The sequence below is a fragment of the Myodes glareolus genome, chromosome 13, assembly GCF_982192425.1.
Source record: "Myodes glareolus chromosome 13, mMyoGla1.1, whole genome shotgun sequence".
NCBI classification, from domain to species: Eukaryota; Metazoa; Chordata; class Mammalia; order Rodentia; family Cricetidae; genus Myodes; species Myodes glareolus.
In genome coordinates, this window is record NC_142038.1 from 73,015,910 (window position 1) to 73,038,271 (window position 22,362).

Here is a 22,362-nt window from a genome sequence, read left to right on the forward strand (position 1 = left end):
CCTCCTAGCTATGCCCAGAAAGTTGACCGCCCTAGTCCCTGCTCCTCTCTGCTGCCCCTTCGGTTTTCGGGGAAGGGGTGCCGCTCGGTGTAGTCCCGTAGCAAAGGAAGTTTGCGGGTGTGTGTGAAGGGAATTGGGGAGCACTAGTTGGTTGAGGCGGCCGGATTGGGGGTTCGGGGGGCACTGAAGTTATCGATCCGGGTGGCTGTGTTGGAATGTGGCGAACAGAGTCACGTGGCGGCCACCTCCTCCTCCTTTTCCTCCTCCTCTACCACCTTCCCCAGCCTCCTCCGGGGGAAATCGGGGAGCCCGGAGGTCCGGCTCTCTGAGGCCCAGAGCTGTGGCGCGTGTAGATCAGAGGAGGTGCGGGCAGACGGGGCGGTAGATCCGGCGGGGCCCAAGGGCCGACAGCTGATGACGGCCGAGGCCTCTGCGACCCTGGTGGTGAAGGACAAAGGGCGGCTTCTTGTGCAGCCGGAGCCCGCGGGGTCCCGCCGAGGTCTGCGCCCCGCCCTCTGGTCCCCGGCAGTGCAGCATCCTCTTCCTTCTCTGCTGCTGGTGTTGGTGGTGGCTCAGGGTGGCCAGGGTTCCTGCCACCAGCTCTTACAACTCTGCAGTCAGCAAAGGGTGATGGTGGGGGACAGACTCGTGCACCCCCGAGACCCGGGTTCCTTGGCCGATGAGTATTTATGAACTCGATTTTGAGAGTCCTCACCGCACACACAAAGCCCTTTCTTCTGGGAAGGGACAGCGTTGGGGGGGGGGGGCGGCATTACACACTGGAATGCTTGCTTCTTTCTTCTTCCTTCCTCCTCTGCCTCCTTTTTCTTCGTTTCTTTTTTTCTGAAGTGCAAAACTTTTACTTTAAAAACGAGGTGAATCAATGACATGTACTTGACACAGTCTAGGGACTGTTTTACATTTGTGGGACATATATTGTCTACAAAAACCTAGATCCAGGGTGTAAAGAATTTCCAAGTCTGGATGGCAGAAAGTGGTCGCTGGGGCATGCGTGGGTGTCAGGGTAACTGTGGACCACTGTTGCTCAGAGGGATCTTGCCCGTAGTCTCCATTTCTTAAACGTGACGGTGGAGAACTAAGTACCCGGCTGACCTAGTCTTGTTACCTGGGAAAGGAGAACTTTGCGGTTTGAAGAGTGGAGCGGCACACAGTACCAGCCCCTGCTTGAAGGCTTCTGAAAACTCGTGCAGGAATTAGGAAGGCTTTTATCTTAAAAAGTTTTTTAAAGTTTGCACAATTGGTCGTTTTGCCCACCCACAACTGCTAAGTGTTTGGGTTCACCTGCCTCCGGAATGACTAGGAGTGAAAGTTTTGTTGATGGTGAATGCATGCCTTCCCCTGCCTCTAGAAAGGGTTTCTTTTACATGGAAGGTTTGATAGGCCATAGAGTGAAGCTGTGTTTTCCAGGAAATCTTGGCTCAGTTGAACTGTAAAATACCTGGAAAAGGGACCTGTGTATTTTTTTTTTTTTGCATTAATGAGGAAGAAAATGTTCAGGAAGGAGAAAAGAAGAGGTGTTATTCTTTTGTTTTATTGGTATGATGCAAAAATCCCGATCCAATATCTTCACTAAAACACAGCCTCTGGGCTTCAGCTGCCAAGTGGTAACAAATATCTATATTTAAATCAGAGATTTAGTGTGTGTGTGTGTGTGTGTGTGTGTGTGTGTGTGTGTGTGTGTGGTGTACCAACAGCCGTGATCTCCCCATCAGCTGCTTGGAGGCCTCCTAGAAGAGGCACTGGCCTCAGGTGGGCTGGCTGTGCTTTCTGGGTGAGAAGCTGAAGACAGGAATAAAAATAACACAAATCTCGTTGAAGATCAGGCTTGTTTTTCTTCAGGGTGTGCATTTGCCTGAAAAAATTACATATTTACAAGGGCCGTGTCAAATGGGGGACTGTGATATGAAGAGTGTTTGGAAGAACAAGAATGGTATTCTGGATGGCATTTGCTAAGTAACTGCTGCTTTCTTCATGATCTTGGTTCCCCTCTGTCTTCCTGGAAGGATGTCTTTATTTTTCAAAGTATGTTTTAAGAGTGTTCTGAGTCCAATATGTTGTTGAGCAGCAGGTCACTCTTGGATCCCTGAAAAGCCAGCGAGGAGGGATTTTTTTCTTGAGAGATAATCTGGTATTTGTAATAGGAAGCCGTGAACCGTCTTTTGCTGTAAGCAAGGTTGGGAGCTGGGGCAGTGGTGATTTGAGTGCTCTCACATATGAAGAGCTGACTGGCAACTTTACCATTAAGAAAGATGGGTTCAGATTTTAACAGATGAGGCACAGTACAGCAGAAATGTAGATTCTCTGAAAATCTGTTTGAAAAAAATATTAGAGACCATGAAAAACACTAAATCCTCAAAACTCCAAAGTTCTGCATTCAGTTTCCAACATGTCTATTATTTCTTTAACAAACATCATTTAAAAGATAATTCTGCGAAGGCTGTCACTTTTCATATTATTTCCAACTTGTGCCCCGGGAGAGAAGTTTCCATTAGGCAGGTAAAAGCATTTAAACAAAATAACGGTTAGTTTGAAATTCTTATTTCTAACCAAATGCTTGAAATGTGGGTTCCCAGGAAATTTCTCTTATCAGATGCACTTATTTTAGAGAATTCTTACAGTTTGGGAACTTTGAGTGGGTAATTATGCCTACTTGAAAATGATGCAATGCCTTTTTAATAGCAAACTTTGGGGGTGATTACTTAATTAGCCCACCTCAGTAGGTTTCCTGTTTCTGGCTATAGGGAAAGCAAACCTTGCTGGAGTCACCTATTGCATTTAAAGTACATTAAAACTGTTTAGCGCCCCAGATACTAATTTCTATTTACAAATCCCATGAAATGCGTTGTGAAACATGGAACCACCTTACCTTCCAGACACTAAGAACCCTAGCAGCCAAATCGGTCTGCCATCTATAAATCCAAAGATCTTACTCTGTGTTTACACTGCATCTTTGGAGTGACCCCTTTTGACTAATGACAAAGGGAAGAAAAGCCCAGTATTTAGGGAATGAATGGCCAGACAGTTAAGTGAGCCCCTCCCTCCCATTTTGCTTTCTGTATTATTTAGACATTTTTGCCATCCCTGAGAACAGTCGATGCTAAGATTACCTGACTCAGAATAGTTTGCTGTCAGCTTAGTTTTAGAGCCAGCAAATCAGATGTATCTAATTGGTCAATTGTGACCTATTTCTATTTTTCTTGCTGGCTCTTTATTCTATTTCTTGTGGCGCTTGTTTGATGGAATTTTCTCAGCCATTTCACCTGATAACATTTTTTTTAAAGTTGATTCCAAAAAGCACAGTTAGAAGGAAAAATTGGTCTATTGCATAAAGGTGTGAGATACTCAATGAGAGCCAAGTTATAAAGCTGGGAAGGAGAGAGGGGAGCACTTAGTCATTTAAATGGCCAAGTTAAACAACACAAGACACAGCCAGGCTATCTGGACCCTCAGGTGTTCATAAATTCATACCAGGGACCTCCAGAGAGGGATGGCGGGAGCCAGGGAGGAAGAGAGCCCCCGAAGTGCCTTGTTTAACGTGGCTGTGCCCCGATGCTGACCTTTGTAACTTGGCACACTCTGAACTTGCCGTCTCCCTTTACTGTCTTTGGTACTTATAACTGAGTTCTCTTTAAGGAGGAGCCATTTCTTTAGAAATATAATGAAGTGGCAAAAACTCAGCTCACAGTTTAAAGAAGAAATAGAAATGAGAGAAGCTGAAAGAAAAGACAGTATATTTTAAGTTCCAGGCCTTGGGAGTGTCAGAAAAACCTATGCATTTTATGGTTTTCTCTAATGGAAACACTGTAAACATTGCAGATGTAAAGAAGTCATGACTGGGAATTTTCTTGACCCAAAATTTAATAGCAATATTACCCTCCCCCCAAGTTTTTCATGTGTTTTCTTTTCTCAGTTCTTTACACACACACACACACACACACACACACACACACACACACACACTGGTAGAAAGGTAAAATACAATAGTAACGACACGTGTTTCTGGTATGTCCCACGTGTTTTCTTTCTTTAAAAACGAAAAAAAAATCCTGTATCCAGTATCAATTCAGTTTAGGTTTAGAAATGATATTTTAGAGAAGAAACAAAGAATGACCCTGGATTTTGTGTGAAAAGCATATTGTCTAAAAGGAAATATAATGCTTTGCTTTTAGTTATCACAAAAAAACAAGATCACTTTTTCCATCTTGTTAATTTTATTTGTTAACTGTGGCTCTTCTTGACAACTAGATCTTAGCCTAAAGTAAGTTTAGGAACAACTAGGATGCACAGAGATGCACATGCGTGGGTACATGTTAGGTAACTAAATCAGTAGTCCTTTCCATGATTTCTAAAGGCAAAGTACTAACTGTGTGGCATGCAGAAATTTACGCTCTCACGTTTTAGATCTGGTTGGAAACAGCCTGCCATTCAGACCCCTCTGACAGTTCACTTCTATTTATCTGTCAGTCAGTGAGTCTTTCTTCCCTCTACCACCTCTAAATTATACTGACTAGATGTTGAAGTCATTAAATTGATTATAGTCCAATCAGCAGACAATTCGAAATAAACAAAAACAGCAATTACAGTTGGCAGGGATCCTCAGAGTCAGAGTTCCAGAGCTGATGGTCCAGAGAGCCTCCTCCGGCTTGGCCTGCACCTCCTTAAAGGGAAGGCACCAGACGATCCATTCAGCCTTCTAAACAAAAACATCTGTCTGATGAATGAGCGGATTGTTGGCTTTTAGTCATCCAGCCAAGAAGAGTAAAGAAAATGGAATATTGAGCATAAAAACATACATGTAAAAATGAAATTACAAAGGGAGTTGAGATTAGCTGCTCTTATGAAGCAAGCTGTTAATAATCCCCCCTTTTTTTGGTGTTGTTACCAGAATATTCTCAGATCCTTAAATCCCTTGTAGTGCTTACTGACAGCAGTCTGACAGCGTTGAGTGAAGTTTCCAACTTTATTTTCTTTTAACTTATTTGGAGCAGGGCAAGCACTGTAGGTTGACTTTGTAGTGGTGTTTGAAACACCCTTTCCCCTTTATTTCTAAAGGAAGTTTGTTGCTGAGGGTTGGTTGGTTACTCTGATAAGTCTGGAGAAACACGGACTGCCACAAACTGAAATATGTCTTCATTACTTGTTTGAGTGTTCATTTTGATGTGGGGCTTGCTATAGGAAAAGGAGGTTTGGGTGGTGGAATACAGCAAGTCCACCCGGAGAGCAGTACAGGAATTTCTGGAAGAATTTGTTCTTCCTATTACTGTGATCTGTTAATTCATCTCACTGCTCACATGGGTGATTTAATGCTAGTTAATTTTTTTCTTACCATAGAACACATACCTTAGGTCTGTGTCTAAATGGATATGGTGTTAAGTTTGATCGTTAAGAGAGAAGATAACTGAGATTTGTGCTGTTTGCACCATGCTTTAGCAGGCTGCTGGCTTGTTCGACATGCAAATGCTGACATGAAATAGTATGTTAAAGAATGCTTTTGAATTGTGTGAAGTTTTGATACAAAAGGCAGACATTCAAAATCAACCCCCTTGCGGCGTGCTGCTCAGATGTATTTGATTGTTTCTGCATTGATTCCTGGTGTGTCAAAGGTTAAAGTTAGTTCTTTGGGGGTGGGTGTGTGGCTATGTGTGACTTTCTAATCCTGTTTCAATTAAACATGAAATATGTTGCTGTGGTTTTGTGTGGGGATTCCACGGTGTACTGACCAGGATCGTGCCTACCTTGCCCACTGTAATTGTCCGCTTTAAAATTCGTTCTGTCACAACGGCATCACAAAGCAATTAAAACTTAAAGTTAACATTAGTAAATTTAAACAGCTCTGTTACGGCATTAATCAAACAGTGGAAGGAGAGCTTTTAAAGGGTTTAAATAATTATGCAACTCTTGGTGTAAAAGCCTGACACAAGATAAATCTTTGAAAACTAAGCAGAATCATGGCTTTAAAAAAAAAACCCAACTTTAATTTCAGTCAGTGTGGGCTTTTGCGTCACATTCCACCTCTAGTGATTACACCCGTTTAGTAATTATTAGAGATGAAAGAAATTGAGGAAGATCCTGATTCTTTAAAACTCCAGGAGTTTCAGTCTTTTCAGGGCTAATGATCAAGCAGCCATCATCCAGTCACCTGGGGACCCTACCACAGCTCCAGGCAACAGGCTGATCTTGGACTAGCATGATGGCAGTACATACCGCAGTTAGCATTTCTCCTCTGGGTGTCTGATAGCAAAGGTTTATAATTTGGGCATTAGCAAAAAAAGTCAGATTCAAATATGCCTGCTTAGAAACTCCCCTAAAGAGATTTTTTTTAAAAAAATGAATGTATACATTGACAAGTTATTCTTATATGCCATGTACTTTAACAGGATAGTAAGTGCTTTGAATACTCCTGAGGCGAAAAATATGTAGTCATTCTCATTTGTACGTGGCTATATGTATGGGCATGGGTTGGCTCTAAGTCTAGTTTTTCAACTGAAGATAATTTTGTTTAGTACATGTATATCATGTACTATTTACATGTGAGCTTAAATTGCCTCAAACTAAGTACAGTCAAGGGATTGCTATTTCTATCGTAATGCAGTTTTTTTTAAGTTGCATTTTTTTGTATTGCTTATGATTTTTTTAAAGTGTGAAACCAAATGGTTTTAGACTTTCAGTTACCATAATATACTGCAGAATACACAGACACATAGTCTGCACACTGTCCGGCATACTCTCATGTCTGTATCTGTACATTTTCCATATGCTAATAACTTCTTAAGGGAAAAAAATAAACCTTTCCCAATAAGACAATAAAAGCACTTATTGTTTGAGTTCATATCACTCTTGTTTTATAAACCTTTTATTATTGGCATTTTCTGAATTTCTTATTGGTCTACTAAGGATATATCGATGTGGAGATTTATTTACCTGCGAGGGACAAAGTTCTTGTCCGTTACTGACAGTATTATATGTTAATACACCGTTCATTGTACAAAGTACAGTCAAAGGGTTGCTTTCTCTGTGGTAGTGCAGTTTCTTTTTTGAGCTACAGAGTCCGTGGATGAACTAGAAATTCATCTCTCATAGGGTTTTCATTGCCCACGATTTTTAAAAAAGTATCCTAAACACTATATTATCTTTAGACCCACTTCCCAGCCTTCTCTATACACTCTTTAGTGTCCTTGCCCTTCACAGCAGACTTCATTAAGAACAGTGAGAGTGCCTATCACTTCGGCATTTGCTAATGGTTTAGCTTGTTGTAGTTTTAGCAGATTTTTAGTGGCACTATCAGTATTTCACTATTTCTTTTATTTTTATACATTAGAAAGGGGGAAAGGTATTAAATATTCAAAAATAACATTCTACTAAGTGCTAACGAAGCTCAAGCATGGTTATTGGTGGGAAGGAAGGTGCCATCTTGGGATAGCTTGACCTTCCTGGGGAATCTGCCTTTCCTGTCTGTAACAGTGTTTCCGGCTCTCAGTGTGTATCCCAGGCAACAGTTAGTGGAAGAGGTAAGACTGTAAGCTCCAGCGAAGGCACAGAAGGGCGTCAAGTTGCCAAGTTGGATAGTAGGTTAGCGAGGGAAACTTCCGGAGTAGTGAGCTCTGATTTACTGTGTGTATGCTGGGGGACGCCATCTAAGGATTCTTCTTTAGGATTCAGATTTCCCTACCTCTTAACTTGTGCCTAGTGTTTGGTCCCAGGTACCACCCGTAATTCTGAAAATTTATGTGTCATCAAGACAAACATAAACTTGCTTTTGTGGAGTGTATAGTCAAGAAAATTAAGCTTTTAGATACTGCCCATGGCTTTTTAGTTGTTGGATGGAGGTTTTGTAAGTGGGAAGGAGAAACTTGTATAAGGTGTGTTCACGATTCTGCTGTTGCCTCAGTGGAGCAGTTGATGGGTTTCGGAGAGTGTTTGGTGAATGGCAAGTTTTGTTTTCCGCTACATTCAGGAGGTACATAGAGGCACTAAGTTAAAGATGCTAAGCACAGAGGACTTTCCCACCCCGCTTTGGCTTGATTAATGCTGTAGTTTCTTTTTCTCCTCCTGAAAGTTCCAGATAGTAGTTTTCAAAGTTAATTGTGCAATAGTGAAACTAATTACATCTCAAAAAAAATTTAAAGAGTTCATAATGCTAATTCATATGTTAATTGGAGAATTGTAGAGAATGTGTGTGATGTAGATATTAAAACCTACATGCACTAAATGTCAGAAATCTCTGCCTTACAGCACTAAGACAAAACCAGCCGTAAGGAATTCATTATACTACATATTCAGCAGGGAATCCTAGGAAAACTCAGTCAGTCGGTACTGAGAAGTATCTCGCACAGGTTTGACTGTTTCTCCCATGAGAGACAGGTAGATGATCTGAGATGAGAGTATCAAACCGTGGTTTGTAAGTGCAAGGCAATCCATAGGTGTGTCTTGGTGGCCTTTCCAGCTAGAGACGTGACTGCCAACGTCAATGGTGTTGGGAGAGTGTAGCTCACCACGGGGAACGGTGATGAGCATGGTGTCCCTTTGCCTCTTTCAGCACCACAGAGGTCATTCACATAAGAACCACACCATTATGCCAAATTTTAATCTTCAAAATAAAACCATTATAAGACAGTAGCACCACTTTATAGCTCCTATTGCATGTAACTGTCTTTTCACCTTTGCCGATTTGCATATTTAGAACCCAGTGCATAGCCTTCCCAGGGAGAATACTTCTTTATCTACTAGTTCACACCAAGTGCCAACTCACCTTCCACTGAGCCCAGATCAGTTCCTTACTTAGCATGGGTGCAGATTCACCCTGCATCTATCTCCTTTTAGCTCTAACATTCTGGAATTTTCACATGAAGAAATCATGATTCTTACATGTTGATCAGTAAGCCATGTCAAGGAGTACATTTTCAGTGGTGGGCTTGGTGGAGGTGCAACCGGTGGAATAAAACCAGACTTGCTGGCGTCTCCCCAGAGAGGCTGGGCAGGCTGGGCGGTCTGGTTCCCACTAAATGCCCATCTGGGGGCTGATATAGGAAGGAAGACATGTCAGATGGGGTTTAACCAAGAATCTTGCTCCTTTAGAGCCCTGGGCATCCCACAGAGAAGTCTGTAGCTTCTAAACCAGAGAGGGCCTTTTCTTGATTCAACTAGCTCATGGGGGTTTGCCGACTTTCACTTGCAGCAGCATCTGCTATGGACTTGACACTGTGTGGTCACTGTTGATCTGGGTGTCAAGGACATAGTGCTTTTTATTACAGGTTTTTATTTCCGTGTGTGTGTGTGTGTGTGTGTGTGTGTGTGTGTGTGTATGCGCGCACATGCGCGTGTGCCACTGCAGGCATTTGGAGGACACAGGACAGCTTGTGTGAGCTGGTCTTTCCCATCACCATGTGTGTCCTAAGAACTGTGCTCAGTTCCTCAGCCTTGATGGCGGTCTTCTTTTCCTTTGATTCATCTTGCCATTCCTCGGATACATTTTTGGACTGGACTGAGTTTGCAGAAAGTAGTAGCAACCTGTGGACCCAAATCAGAAGTCTGTTGCTTTAAGGACAGCTTTGGAATTGGGTTTGACTTACGTGTAGTAATTGCCTGCAATTCATGTTTGTTCATTTGTACAAGTGCATCTATGATTTCTAGACAGCCACAGGTCCCAAACTTTTAATAATGTTTGAGGCTTCATCTTGAACCCTCCATAGGCCTAGGTTGTGGTTTCTCATACCAGGTTTGTATAATAATACAGGAGATAGTACAAGACTGGATATGTACAATAACACAGGAATACAATTCCACTGTCATTTCTTACAGTTCTGTTCTTGCCTTGACCTGGAATTTAAATGAGGCCTTTCTGTGTTGTCCCCCTTTAGCCTCCTAGGGCATAGACAAGTATAGACTCAGTTTCCTTGCTTGTCCGTCGCCTTCTGAGGACATGCTTTGCTGTCCCTCCTCTCTCAGTGCCATGATCTACATATTGGTGGTGACGCACCAGCAGACGGTCGGGACCCTTCATTATTTAAGGTATTTCCCACATTTGTCACACAGTAAGTAGGCTAGGGTGCAGGGATAAAAACCCATTGCTTATTGCATGTGAGAGCTAGGGTCTCCCCATCAGTTAGAGAAAGCTCAGGAAGCAGGGGCCATGTAGGTTGTATGATCCAAGGAGGGCAATGCATACAGCTGACACATTTGTGGGTGACAGCATTGCATCACAATGTCCAAACTGTCCGTCCAGACTGGATATCCCTCATAGTGGAAGCTTTCAAGCTTCACATGGAAAATACTGAGCTTGGTCACACACTCTATAGGCTTTCTCATCAGGCCCCAGGTAGGCATTCGGTATTTGGGAGGTGGTGGACGGGCCTGTACTCAGTGGGGTCTGTGCTTTTTGAGTAGTCGCTGAAGATATTACGCCATGCCTCTGCACCCTGTAGGGTTAATTCTAGACCATATTAGTTTCACAATGACAGGATATTTTCAAGTCATATACAAGGGTCATCATTTCAGTATTATTAGCACACAACTCACTTGAATACACAGTCTGGACATCTTTTATTTGGGGACCCAGTTTTCCTATTCTAAATAAATTATCTGCATCTGTGTTCATTGAGCTAGATTTGTTTGCTTTTCCAAGTATTTGGTTTTATCGTACCTCTGATAATGCTTCCTAAATAAAGGACAAACTTGGTATCAGAAGACAACTTAGTGTTTGTCCCCTATGATTGGCCAAATAAATACTCCTATAGGAAAATAGCAGTCACGTGATATGATGCCTCTGACTGGCTTTGGAAATTCTCTTCACAGTTTTCAGACCAACGAGCCTAGTGGGACAGTGCCTGGCTGCTCATAGTGCTCCAGCTTTGGAGCAGTGGAGAGAGCTGTGGAAGGGGTTGATGTGGCTTCCCTAAGAGTGCTTTATTGCTTTTTTTCAGTTCCTCCTTTCTTCCTTTTTTCCTTCCTTCCTTCCTTCTTTTTTTCTTATTATTTTGAGACAGGATCTCCTGGTATAACTAGACTTCCTTTGAACTCCTTCTGTAGATGAGGGAGGATGACCCTGAACTTCTGATCCTCTTGCTCCACCTTGAAAGTGCTAAAACTACAAATATGTGTCATCAAGCCTGGCTCCCCAACCCTTCCACTTTTCAGCTCACAGATCCATTGTTTCTCCTTGAGATGTTATTACTCAGGAAGGAAGGGAGGAGGGAAGGAAGGACGGACAAGTGTCTGTGACAATGCAATGGAGTAATAACTCCAAATCCTACCACCGTGTGAGTAACTCTCCAAAGCAGGTCGGAATGAGATGTGGCTGCCATGAGTAGGCTAACCAGGCTAATAACCTGTTGCTTCTTCCAGCTGCTCTTTAAATATGACCTCGCAGTGACCTAGAGAGGACAAGGCACTTAGGAAGCTACGTGGACTGCTCTTAGATAATACTTTTCTCTCTCTCTCTGTCTTTCATCTCTGTCTGTTTTTCCCCTTCGCTGTCTGTCTCTCCCCATGTCTGTCTCTGTCTCTCTCTGTGTTTCTTTCCTATTTTACACATAGGAGCTCTAAATGTGTTCATGAGTTCACTTAGTATTACTGTAACAAGATACCAAAGGCTGGGGAGCTCATGAAGCACAGAGACTTCTTCAGCCCACAGAGAGTCCAGAATAGTCATGGTATCCTGTCTTGTGCTACATTATGGCATGGTGGAGAAATAAAAAAGGAACTGGCAACAGGCAGAAGCCAAGTATGGGTGGTATCACTGTATGACAAGCTACTCTTGTGAGTAATCTATCCTGGGAGACTGACGTCACTACTTTTCCAGAATGGTATCCAGCCTCTTATGGGTGAGCCATATCTGTGGTCAAGCTTCAAGCCCATGGACCAGAGCGGACAAACTGTATCCATAGCAGCTCATGTCTAGCAATGGCCCTGCATCATCTGCAGAATTGTTGTGCATGTAGCTCCCCCACTTTCCTGATCATAGGATGTTTTCACTCAGTTATGTGTTAGTAGCTTGCCAAGTGACGCTTCAGTGAGCTCCATGCCTTCTTGCTGACATGCGTGGTTATATGACACACAGTATGTTCTTGAAAACTGAAGGACTAGTCACAGGGAATGTATACATTGAGATGTTTTAGGGCTAAGACCAGTGCTTGCCGTTGTTAGCCACAGAGAGGCTGTGATTCAGTCCTTTGTGCTATCAGGACTTGGGGACAAGCTGGTCTTTCACCATGCTTTAATTAGAACTGCTGTAGCTAGGAGGTGACTTGACCATCTTCCATATTTATTTTGCTGGCAGTTGCCTTTTTCTTTCCTGGGTTCTTTCATCTTTCAGTTTGAAAAGGCCCCTTTTATCGTTAAGAAAATTTGTCCTTGGACTTATTTCTTAAACGTATTTCTCCTACTTGTTTTTCTTCTGCTGTGTAGAAGCTCTAGCTTTTCGCCATTTGCTGGTACTTTTCCTTTTGAAGGTGGATAGGTATTTATTTTGTTTTTCCCTAATCCCTCTTTCAGTTCTGTGTCCTCCATTGTAGTGACTTCAGGGTTTTCTCTACCCTGTGCCCCATCCCACTTGCTCCTCTGCTCCCAAGTTATTGCTAGAAATGAAATAGAGACTCAGCAGACATTTGGAAAATGGCAGAGAGAAGTGTGATGGTCAAGACATGGGCATTCAACTAGAATATCTGGTCTAAATTTCATGCTCAGGAATAATTTTTGGCCCTCTCATTCCTCCAGCCCGCAACTCTGTCTTTCCGGTGCAGGGATTAAACTTGTCTTAAAGACCCTTCTGACCATGTCCAGAGGTGTGGGTGTCTGGGAGAGGGTCAGAGACTCACAAGTCCTTCAGACTACCAGGACTAACATCTTGGCACCAGCTAGTGTAGCGGTGGAGTCTAAATCCCATCTTTGCGCTGTTGCGTAGAGGGAATTCTGAAGGCCAATGCCTGTGGGAATTTCTGTGGCCAGATAATGGGATCATCAAGTGAGGAGAGGAGTTCAGCATGGAGCCTCCCACCATCGCTAGCCTTCGGGCCAGTCAACTTGGGCTCCGCGCAGAAGGACCGATCCTAATTTTCAAAGGGAGTCGAATTGTTCTTCAGAGAGGGGCTAGGATTATAATTTACCTCTGTGTAGACTGGAGCTTGCGGGATGATTTGGACTGCTAGCCATTCTGTCTGACTGTCTAGCCTCTGCCTCTTTTCTTTTATTTGAAATCTTTTGTGGCAGGTTGTATGAAGTTTTCTGTCTCATAAGCTGTTCCCCCTTTTCTGTTTGCTTTTTCACATCCCTCTTATTTTCCATGTTTGCTGAGTGACCAGTGCTCTTATCTGTTTAGTTGATGAGAGTCACCTCCAGGTCCACATTCCTAGAGGAGTACTGACTTGTGACACTGGCTGTTCCTTTGGTGCTCGGTGAGCAAGCCTATGAGTGGCCGCTGACTGACCTTGGACTTGTTTGTCTAGGAGTGTTCTTTGGTGGGCACTGGCTTCCCCTTCTCTGTGTATTAAATAATCGTCCTAAAGTTGATTTCCGTACAAACTCTAACACCTTAATATCTCCAATCAGATGACTTTCAAGTATCCATTTATCTTTCTTCTGTCAACCTTAATGCTAAATGCAGTGAGAGAAAGAAGAGTAGAATTTAGAGTGGGGTGAGCCAAGAGGATTGGGAGACCACTTTTAATGTGTGGAATACCCTCCAGTGACAGTGAGTGACAGAGGACAGTGCACTGTGCCGTCATTTTATATTCTAGAAAATGCTTTAGTGAGAGGTCAGCTACAGTGTGGCTGGATGTCTCACTAGGAAAGAGACCAGGAACGCTGCTGTGCTGGGAAGGCCCTGTACGGTGAGGGAGAACACCTGAGAGTGGAGCTTCGGGGCAGGGAGGAGAGGACCCTCTGGGACCCATCCCACCAACCTCAAGATCCAGAGTTGAGATAAGCAATTCCATGATTCAGTGACCGATCAGGAAGGAATGATCTTGGTCTTGATTTGTAATTCTAGGAATTTCCTTCCAAGATCCTTCACACTAAGGTTGAAGGAGTTGTGACTTCCCACTCCTGCAGATCCTTTCCTTCCTTCCTTCACCTCTGCTGCCGCCTCTTCCCTTTCCTCTTTCTTCCACTCCTTCTCTTCTGACCCCCCCCTTCTTTTCTGAGAAAGGGTCTCATGTAGTCCAAGCCAGTTACCCTTGGTCACTAAGTAAGTAAGGATTTGCTTGAACCCGATTCCTGTCTCTACCTCCCATGTGTTGTAATTCCAGGCGTGGGAGACCACTGTCTGCACCTCTGTGCTGTTGTTCTCTTCCTCCTTCTTGTGTAGATGTGGGCCACATATGTTCCTGATGTTGTTGGAGGTGTTGGGTGCCCTGGAACTAGATTAAGGATGGTTGTGAGCCACTGTGTGAGAAGGAAACTTGGGTCCTCTGCAAGAGCAACACGTGCTCTTGACTGCTGAGCCATTTCTCTAGCTGTCTCCCTTGATTCTTACACTGCTGCAGCCGTATGAATATCATTTTCTTATATACTTTTTTTTTAAGCTTGTCTGTGCCTCAACTTTCATCCTGTGTGCCGAGTCAACGTGCCACAGTGAGGGACATAAGGGACTGCACACTTAGAACTCACGATCAAATCCCACTCACTGACATTTGCTAAGCCTCAATTTTCCTGCCAGCAAAATGGTAGGCATGACCCTAGGCTAGCTGACCCAGGCAACCGACATGAGCTGCTTAGCAGGTGGCTGGGCCCGGGCAATTCTCCAACTGGCCATCACGGTGCTTTCTGGATGATCCCTCCCGAGGAAGCGTCCTGTGATGCTCTGGGTTGTTTTTGTTTGTTTCGTTTCTTCTTTATGTTTCTTTCTCTTGTACAATCCTTCAGGGATGAGGTGACACACTTTGTGGCAGCTAGCCTCCTTGAGTGGAAAAGGAAATATTTTCCCTTCTGGAGAAAGTATGAGAGAAACTGAACATTTGTTTCGGGTTTTAGGAGCTGCTGTCCACAGTAGGAGGTGGCCGCTGAGCTGGAAGAGCCTGTGCTCACCATGTACTGGCTAATACCTTGCGGGTGGGCACTGGGCACCTGTTTGTATCTAGAGACATTGACCTTAAGTGAACCCTTGGTCTGGTATCATTGTGCCCTTGTCATAGGAGAGGAAAGGGAGACTCAAGGACTGGGCACATTCATCTACCAAGGCTGAAGTTTCATAAAGTGAAGTTTCCTCATTAGAAAATGCGCTTGTGGTTCTGAATGAGCCTGACCCAGTCAGCAGCAAATCCAAGAGGTGGATCTCTGCAGCAGGCCTGAGGTCTGTTCCTTTGTTATCACCTCTCATTTCAGTATTTAGAGCTGTTCCATACCCTCCACCCCCAAGCCCCTGTTCCAAAGGATGTAACTTCTCCAAGGAAGCAGTGTGATGTGGTATTAGTCACTGACACCTGGGAGAAGTCTTGGAAGGAAACCTGACAGTTCCCTGGCTTTGTCGCTAAAGGCTTCTGAGAAAATTCTGAGTGACTATGGAGGTGGGGAGTACTGTCCCCATCATCACTCAGAGGCCGAGGAGCCGAACAGTGCATGCGTGTGTGTGGTGTGATTGTGAGTGTGTTGTGTGTGTATGTGTGTGTGCTGTGTGTATGTATGCTGTGTGTATATGTATGTGTGGTGTGTGTGTATGTGTGTGTTGTGTGTATGTGGTGAGTGTGTGTGGTGTGTGTACATGTATGTGTGTAATGTGTGTGTGGTGTGTGTATTGTTTGTGTTGTGTGTGTATGTGTCGTGTATGTGTGTATGTATGTGTGGGATGTATCTGTTGTGTGTGTAAGTGTGTGGTATGTGTATATGTATATTTGTGTGTGTATGTGTGCATATTGTTTGTGTTGTGTGTGTATGTGTCATGTATGTGTGTATGTATGTGTGGGATGCGTGTATGTGTTGTGTGTGTAAGTGTGTGGGATGTGTATATGTATGTGTGTGTGTATGTGGGGTATGTATATTTTGAGTGGTTTTTGTGTGTTGTATGTGTATGTAATGTGTGTTTGATGTATGTATGTGTGTGGTGTGTGTGGTGTGTTTGTCTGGTGTGTAGGTATGTGCACAAGAGTGTAGGTGCCGGCTGAGGCTAGAAAAGGCCATCAAACCCCCTGGAGCTGGAGTTCCTGGCAGTGGTGAGTTGCCCAAGTCCTCTGCAGGAATGGCGCAAGCTCTTAGCCTCTTCTCTAGCCCCTCGGAGTCCCACTCTCGATAATTTCCCATGAAGGTCAGCCAGCCCCCTAGGGTGGAGACCCAGCTTGATTTGCAGGTACAAACCAGGGGTGGCTGGGCCATGTCCTTATTGCTCCTTTAAGACAATAGGTAAATGACAGCCTAAAGGACAGCCGAGTGCAGCTCAGTGACAGGTGTGCTTAGCAAGAAGAGACTCCAGGCTTGATTTCCTGGTACGACAGCGAACACAGGCAGACAGCAACAGCAGCACACCTACGACACCCGGAAAATAAGATGGGAAAGTCACGACATACATGGATAAAAATGTTAGCATGAAACCCATTGTTTTCTATGTTAGCTAACAAAACGAAAAAGACAGGCAGAAATACAGAAAGAAAGCAGAAAGAAAGGAGTGAAGCAAAGAGGAGCGAGCCTCGGGCTTTCTGGTTATCTTCTGAAAGAACTTCTGTATGTATTTACTGAAAACTGTTTCTAAACACATATACACAGATTCTGTTATGTTGGAAAATAGATGACTATATATGGGTATTTATCAGCAATTTTTACCTCCATATAACTGATCAAGTTGATTTTGTGCATATTTAGGGATTATCTAAATTATTTTATCTCCTTATTTTATTTAAAAAGATTTTATTATCAGTGTGTATCTGTGACTGTGGAGACTACCATTTTCCGATCCCCAGAGCTGGCATTGCAGGTGCTGGGAACCGAATGAGTCTTCTGTATAGCTGTCCAGGTCCTTAACTGCCTTTTTGGAAATGGGGTTTCATGTAGGTGGGGCTTATTTCAAATACACTACATAGCCCAGGCTGGCCCAGAATTCCTGATCCCACTTCCCATGTGCTACCAAACCCTGCTTGAAAATGCATTTACGTCTCATAAATACTGTGAAAATATTTAATATGTAAGCACAGCCTCCTGCCGAGTCAAGGCTGAGACAGTGTGAATGGGACCATGTTTCACAAACAACTATTAATTGATAGTGGCTAAGATAATGGCATCCAAACTCTCTTTCGGTTCTGTCTGGGCAGCTCTGTAAATTGTGTATTGATTATGCAAATTGAACTAGTGTCTTTATTACTGCTCCGCAGTTACATGCAGATTGAATGTACATTTGGAAAGATTGCCAGTTCTCTAGGAAAAAAACTGCATTTTCAAGGTCCTTTTTGGGGAAGAGAAATTGCATTAAAACTAAAGAAAAATACAATTTATTTGTAAATTCAAAGGATTGTTTTGTGTTCTAGGAAATCAGAAATGAAGTTAAAAAGTTTAAATGATACTGTTTAATTTCCTTTGTTTCCAATTCCTCCAGGAAGGTGCCACAGAAATGATACCAGATCAATAATCATCTATTTTTGTAGTTTATTTTTGATCGTGTGACTTTTCTTATTTTGTATCAGGCTAAAGGAAACTTAGACATTCTGGGTTGGTTGCTTTTTTACATTTATTAATCCAACTAGAAGAAGACAAAATGGCTTAATTTTTTTCTCAATTAAACATCAGTTTTATCGTTGGCAATAGCTTGTAAGCCACAAACCACAAGGTCGGGTTGTGCCCCAGTCTTCTATGGCTAACATATACACCTTATTTCATAGGATTTTTCTTCTTTTGTTGTTGTTGTGTTATCAGAACATTTGTTTAGATTTCTCTCATTTCCCTAAATATGTCACTTACAAATGTCACTTATAAAACTTGTCTATAAGGGTGAAAAGAAAAAATAGCATTTTCTGTTTGTCTTAGAATCACTTTCTGCATTATTAATTAAATGTACGTGTGTATGCGCGAGCGCGCACACTTCCATGAGCTCTCATGTCTTGCTCATACCTGTGAGGCCGGAAGACAACCTTGGGTGTTGTCTCTAAAAACACGGCCACCTTCTTTTTGAGGCGGTGTTTCTCATTGGCCTGCTTGCTCGTTAGGCTGTGCTCACTGGCCAGCCTTCCCATCATTCCTGGCCTGGTTCTGGACACCGGACTCAGGTCCTATGCTACTTGCACAGCGAGCACCTTACCAATGAAACCACCTGCCCAGGGACTTTGTTTTCCACTTTGGACCCAGTTTATTAGAGAGCTGTGCTGAAGGGAAAAAGAAAACCAAAGACTTCGTGTTCCAGGTTGGAATGAATATGGTTAACAGAGTACTGAATGTCGGAAATGTTGTATTGACAATTTCCATGCAAATTCCTTTGTCTCTGCCTTTCAGATAGAGCATTGCAGTTTAGAAGAGGAACATTCAAAGTTCTGAAACAAAACATTGGAGTAAGACAAAGTTATGAATAAGGAGAACCGAGTGGTAGTACTATGTTGGTTTTTGTGAATGAATTTGGAGCTTTCTTTCTTCTCACCATGGGAAAGGAAGGACGACTCTCCTGTGCAAGCACTGCTGTGTGCAGAGGCCAGTGCTGCTTGTTTAAACTCCTCTCTCTTAAGTTGGTGTTTCAATGATCATTGAGAGAGTGTGAGCTGTTCGGAAATATGACTATTTGACTGACATTGTGCAATGGTAGAATCATCAGAAGGTACTATCCATATACCCATTGGAGACTTTTTGCCCCTGTTCTCCTTGGCTGCATGTAGCAACGTGTCCTGTAGCTGATGCTCTGTGATAAAGTGGAAACAACTTTATTCTCGCCCCCAAGTTCTTATGTCTAGATTGTAGTTTATAACAGAGTTCATTTATGCTTGTGGCTGTTTTCAGAGACATTTCTTAGACTCCGGACCTTCCCACTGCATGCTAAAGAGCACACGCACACACACACACACACCTTGGAGTCACTTATTCCCCCCCCACACACACTAGAGTCTCAGCTGTTGGAACCTCTGCTGTAGATAGAATACCCGACTGTCGAGACCCTCTCCGTGTCCTGTTTCCCTTCTGTGACATGGAAGGAGGGTGGAATGTAGTCTGCTCACTTCTGTGGTGTGACTTTCATGGAAGTCTGATGTGTCAGGCTGAATGGGGAGACATCTACTGGGCAGCGAGGAGTCCGGTGAGAAAAGGGTCATGAAGAAACAGAAACCAAGTTTCTCCAAAGCAAACCAAATATAAGACACCCCCAAACAAACAAACTACAACAGCAACCCACTGCTAACAACAACAACAAAAAAAGACAGAAAAATACCCCAAGACAGAGTAACATCAGAGCAAGAAAAGAAGTATTTTTTAAAAACTGTATAACCTTCGTTTCGAAAACCAGCCGGGCAGGGAGATTGCTTCTTTTCCTTGTTAGGCCGTTGGGTCTGAGCTTCTGGCTTTGTCTTCTGACTTGCTTACATACGTGCCATCATTCTTGGTGGATTCTTGTATTTTCTTATATGAAGTTCTGTGCATGCCTGTAAGACCATTTAATATAGTTATTTGGCATTTTCTTTTTTCAGCAAATGTTAGTATGATTCCCTTATAGAAGGTTCTTGAAAGTTCAAAGGCTAGCCCTGTTCCAGCCCCCTGAGATGAGGGTCTGTCTGGATCACACCATATTGGTTTGTTGATGTGCCTTTTGTATAGAGTGGTTTTGTTGTTGTTGTTGTTGTTTTTCAATTTGCTTCAGTTTCTTCAGACAAGGTCTTCTCCTGTATCATAGGTTGGCTTCTAACTCTTCCTGTAGGCAGGGATGACCTTGAATTCCTGATGATTTTGCCTCCAAGCTCCTAAGGGTTGGATGCCACCCAGCCCCCACCCAACCCTGTTGATGCTGTTCTGGAGCTCTCGGGGTTTCCTGCAGGACGGTGAGAACCTAACCAACTGAGCTCCATCACCAGCCCTTGTGTATGGATTTATATTGTTGGGAAGGATCGTGAACTGCTTATAGAATCATGTTATCGATTTAAATGAACATTTAATGATATTAAAAAGCAGAATAAAGGAAATATTAGATTCAACATCCATTTTTGTTTTCAATTTAATTTTGCATTTCTTTTCTTTGCCCTTATGCATAGTTGAAATAAAATGGAAAAAAATAAGACAAGTCTCACTAAAGATTTCTGAGATCCTAAAATATCTTGTTCTTGGTTTAGAAATTATCTGGTATGACTGTTGGCTCAGTGGCTTTGGTGTTGATTAGCCATCATTGAGGAATGTAGGAAGATGGCTTCAGAGTAAAAATCTGGGCATGCGAAGCCAGTTGAGGAGAGTGAGTCCTTAGCCTGATTCCGCCTGCTTTCTGGGAATGGCCCCTGTGACTGACCTGCAAGCCCGTACTGCCCCTGCCTGTGCCCCATCATCCCCACCAGCCATCTAGCTCCTGTCTCCTTTGTGCTCTGGCCTTGGTTTGTCCTCTCTCCCTCTTCCCTTGTTTATGTTGTAGCAGTCAGAGAGGTCCCTGTTTCCTAGCCTGCTCTTTGCTGGTGAATCCTCTCTGTGACCACTGCAGCATCTTTCTGGAAGGGATCCATCATACCCTGGTTTAGAAATTCCCCCCACTTGCTTCTGGCGCTGAGGTTAGCACACAAAACTCATGATGTCTGTAGTCTCATTTCCAGTCACTCTTCCCTTCCCTGTGATCAACAGTGCCCCTGTTTGACTAGTGCAGAGAGACTTGGGTTTTCTTGAAGGTAGCATGCTGCTTTTGACATCTGCGTTCTTGGTTTGGGAGGCTGAGTTCTCCTTGTGTTCTTTGTTATTGGTCCTTACCAAGCCGCTCTGTGCTGGGGAAGATGCGCCTGTCCCTATTTAGCTGCATGTTGCCCTCCTTCTGACCTCACTGAGTTTTGATTTTTTTCTCTCCCGGGGTGAGTTTGCTATGTTCATCATGCCATGATACAGGGGAAATGTTTTGGATGACAAACTTGGGTAAATGGACCAGAGGGCCCAAGGTCCTAGGAGACCTTTGTAACTTCACGTGACCCCAGTCTGCCCCAGCCACTCTCAGTGCTGAAACAGTCCTTACCAAACTCTGAAACTGCTCCTGACCAACACTTTACAAACGGTGGCAGATCATAAGCTCTCTGGGTGCAGGAACAACTTCAGCTTGGGTTTTGAACCCCCCAGGTCTTAGCCAAGGTGTCCAGGAAATGTTTGCTGAAGATGAGACAAGGCAGGCGTCGTGACTCACCCTGAAATAGATGACTTGATCTAGGGCGATACCTGTAACCTCTCTCTCTCTTTAATAATTTGTTTTTATTTTATGCACATCGGGGCTGTGCCTGCATGCATGTCTGTGTGATATGTCAGCTGCCCTGGAACTGGAGTTGCAGACAGTTGTGAGCGGCCATGCAGGTTCTCTTATATGAAGGTTGGATCACTGAAATAGCTTATCTCCAATAGGTCCTTTGATTAAATGATTAAAACAACAGAATGGAGGTAGGGAGTTTAGATTAGGTTTTCTGACTGGAATTGGAGCTTTCAGGTTGTCTCCACGCTGTGCATGCAGGCATGGTTTTTAACTTCTTCCAGGGCTCAATTCCTCCTGCTCACATCCTGTACAAGGAGAAGGAGCACCATTGTGAGTAGATAAATTTATGTCTGGCCGGTTCTTTTTAATAGGGGTGCTTCTGTGGTGCCCCTCTGTGGTCTTTGGGGAGCTGGAGAGACCTGAGAACAGTCAAGCAAAACTGCAGAAGTTCCAAATACCAGCAGCGATTTGTTGTGATGCAGAGGCAATCTTTTCCATCCTAAAGGATTTTTTTTGTTTGTTTTTTGTTTTTGGGTTTTTTTTTTGTAGACAAAAGGAACGTATAAGTGCAAGTATGAAAGTGGTTTTCCCCCATCCCTTTAAAAAACAGCTTCATAACTCATAACTTTCAGAGAGTAAAGTAGGTAGAAAGTTAACATTTCAGAAAAGAGGTTTTTTGTTTTTTGTTTTTTTAAACAGGATCTTGCTATATAACCCATACTGATCACCAACTTGCAACCTTCCAATTGTTGACCCTCTAGTACTGAGATTAAAGATGTGCACCACGTAACCAGACGGAAGAGAGAAATATAATTTTTACTGGTCTATTTTATTTTGAATAGCGTGTATGTGTGCAAGTCCTTATTTGGTACGTGCGTGTGAGTACAGGTGCCCGAGGAGGTCAGAAGAGGGTGTCAGGTTCCCTAGAACCAAGTCACAGGCAGTTGTTAGCTGCCCACTGTGTGTGCTAGGAACTAAGCTCTGGTCCTCTGTCAGAGCAGTACATGCTTTTGACCAGAGAACTATCCCAGCCC

At 43.4% G+C, this 22,362-nt stretch overlaps 1 protein-coding gene across 3 annotated transcripts in view; it reads left to right on the top strand.

Annotated features, from left to right (window-relative positions):
- The window catches only part of Znf521 (zinc finger protein 521), a 284,630-nt gene that overhangs the window by 2,045 nt on the left and 260,223 nt on the right, over positions 1–22,362 (top strand). The gene's annotated exons all lie outside the window — the stretch shown is intronic.